The sequence below is a fragment of the Gekko japonicus genome, unplaced genomic scaffold, assembly GCF_001447785.1.
Source record: "Gekko japonicus isolate JY-2015 unplaced genomic scaffold, Gekko_japonicus_V1.1 scaffold2110, whole genome shotgun sequence".
Lineage (NCBI taxonomy): Eukaryota > Metazoa > Chordata > Lepidosauria > Squamata > Gekkonidae > Gekko > Gekko japonicus.
Genome location: NW_015172068.1, coordinates 237,760 through 240,749, shown reverse-complemented (window position 1 = coordinate 240,749; position 2,990 = coordinate 237,760).

Sequence of the window (2,990 nt, the reverse complement as noted above, 5' to 3'; positions counted from 1 at the left end):
CTCTGCATTCAGTGATGCTTCCACTCAGGGGTCATTTCGTAGAAAAAGAGCTAGGGGAACTCATTAGCATAACCCATTAGCATATGCCACACCCCCTGACATCAGGGGCCCGGCGGTGGACCTGCAAGGCCGGTGGGAGTGCGAGGAAGCCCCGCCAAGGCCCTCCCTGGCCCCAGGCAGGCAGGGGTGGGGAGAGGCAGGGAGGAAGCAACTTACCCTCCTTCTTCTCCTGCCTCCTCCTGGCTGAATGAGGGCCGGAAGCAGGGGCCCTGCCCCCCATACCTCACCCGGGGGGACTGCGATCCCCCGCGATCCTCCCCGAAATGACCCCTGCTTCCACTGTTTAACAATATTGCTACTTACCAAGAAGTGGATCAAGTATCCAGGACCAATACTGTCCTTGCCACAAAATTTCATTCCATACCATCACAGAATAGTTGACCTTCACTCATAGATTAATAATGTGCCCAAAAAGTGCACATCAAAATCTGTAGCACATCTCCATATCACTGTGTAAGGGATAAGGGCTGAACAAGCCTATACTTTGAGAAACCCTGAGGATTGGGAGAGGCGGGTCATAAATTTGGCAGGACTTTACCTGGCAGGGAGGGGGATATTGCTTAGTTGTGATAATTGCCGGGGTCGCTGCAAGGCTCTGTAATATCTGAAGGGAGTGGCAGCAGGCCAGGAGGAGTTTCCCATTGTGTTTCTTTCCCCTTCCTTTGGACTGCTATCAACCTCACAGGAGGGACCGGAGTATTTTTGGCATCGAAGGGTGAGCTGCCTCAAAAGATGGAATTGACTCCTGTTTTATGGTGATTTTCTACAGAGCTTGTTAAAAGGACTTAATCTGTAAGAGGCTGCAACCTCCCTTTTAAGAATTGTTGGCCTATCTTGGCACTTGAATGTTTTATTGCAAATTGCTCATACGCTGGATGATTTCTGCAGTGCATACATCCTGAGAGTTTGAATGTTTTTACTCAATTAAATGAAACATTTTTTTTTAACATTTTGCTGCGTGCTGAGAGTTTCCTTTTTGCTGGCAAGTTGTGAATTCACCAACTGAAGCGAACCCCAAGGTCAGTTAGACCCAGGGGTCATTTCGTAGAAAAAGAGCTAGGGGAACTCATTAGCATAACTCATTAGCATATGCCACACCCCCTGACATCAGGGGCCCGGCGGTGGACCTGCAAGGCCGGCGGGAGTGCGAGGAAGCCCCGCCAAGGTCCTCCTTGGCCCCAGGCAGGCAGGGGTGGGGAGAGGCGGGGAGGAAGCAACTTACCCTCTCTCTTCTCCTGCCTCCTCCTGGCTGAATGAGGGCTGGAAGCAGGGTGGCCGGAAGCAGGGGGCGGGGGTTCATCGTGTGCCACGCCCCCCGCACCTCACCCGGGGGAACTGCGTTCCCCCACGTTCCCCCCCGAAATGACCTCTGGTTGGACCAGATACACTGGAAGGTGTGATGCAAAATCTAGCAGTTCTGTTATTTTTCGTCTGCTTCGAGAACTTCACACAATGTGCACAAGAGTCCACTCGGTGCGATTCCCCAAGGCACAGAAGGCGCGCGGGGGGGGGGGGAATCTGTCAAATGATTTTAAAAATAAAATGCCAGGAAAACCATCCCACAAGTTGCTTGTGGGAAGTTTCTTGTGGGTCTCCACTTGTCTATATACTAATAGCCAAGGGTCCCCAATGCGTGTGGATACTTATTTCCGCAAAATGGGGGCACATGGAGGCTCAACAGAAATTCCTGCATACTTGAGGCATTACTCAGGTGTGCAAAAAAATCTGACTTAAAAAAAAAATATATGGGGATACTTAAATCCCCCCTCAAAATGAAACTGCGTTCTTGTGCATGCATGGAGAATGGACTTGCCGTTTGGAACTGTGGCGGAGCTTGCTGCTGGCAGCTGCGAGGGAGCCTCGGTGGGCGGGCAGCTGGGAGCCATGCAGGGCACACCGCTGTTGCTGCTGGTGGGAGTGGGAGAAGCCTTGGTGGGTGGGCGGCAGGCGAGGAGCCACACAAGGCTCACTACCATTGCTGCTGGCCGGGGGGGTGGGGAGAAGCATGGGCGGCTGGGAGCCGGGCAGGGCTTGCCACTGTTGCTGCTGTGTTGGACTCACAGCCGCCTCCTCCTCAGTGAGGACCTCTTCCTGCTTCTGCAGGCGGAGCCGTGGGGAATACCCCCCCCCCCCCGCAAGTATCCCATAAACTTAATGTAGGTCCATGCACAGATTCCCACTTTGTTGCTATACCATTTTGTATAAGAGTTTCAAAGGGTGTAGGTTTTTCCCCATTATTGAAGAAAGTTTAATACGGGAGCAAAGATGATTAATTTGAAAATATTGATATCATTATACCTATCTTAGATTCCAGAGTCTTTCTATTCACTATTTGTTTATTCAGTGTTAGATCTTCCAATGAACTTGTGGATCTCCTGACAAAGATATGTAATCTTTCCTTAAAATCTGCCTCCATTCCTGAGGATTGGAAGGTAGCTAATGTCACTCCCATCTTTAAAAAGGGTTCCAGAGGAGATCCGGAAAATTACAGGCCAGTCAGTCTGACGTCGATACCGGGGAAATTGGTGGAAACCATTATTAAGGAAATAATTAGTAGGCACATAGATGAACAAAACCTATTGAGGCAGACTCAGCACGGTTTCTGTAAGGGAAGATCTTGTCTCACTAACCTGTTAGTGTTCTTTGAGGAGGTGAACAAACATGTGGACAAGGGGGATCCAATAGATATTGTTTACCTTGACTTCCAGAAAGCTTTTGATAAAGTTCCTCATCAAAGGCTCCTAAGTAAGCTCAAAAATCATGGGATAGAAGGACAAGTCTTTTTATGGATCAAAAACTGGCTAATTCATAGAAAACAGAGAGTGAGTATAAATGGGCAATTTTCACAGTGGAGCATGTTAAGCAGTGGGGTACCGCAGGAATCAGTACTCAGTCTGATGCTTTTTAACTTGTTTATTAATGATTTGGAG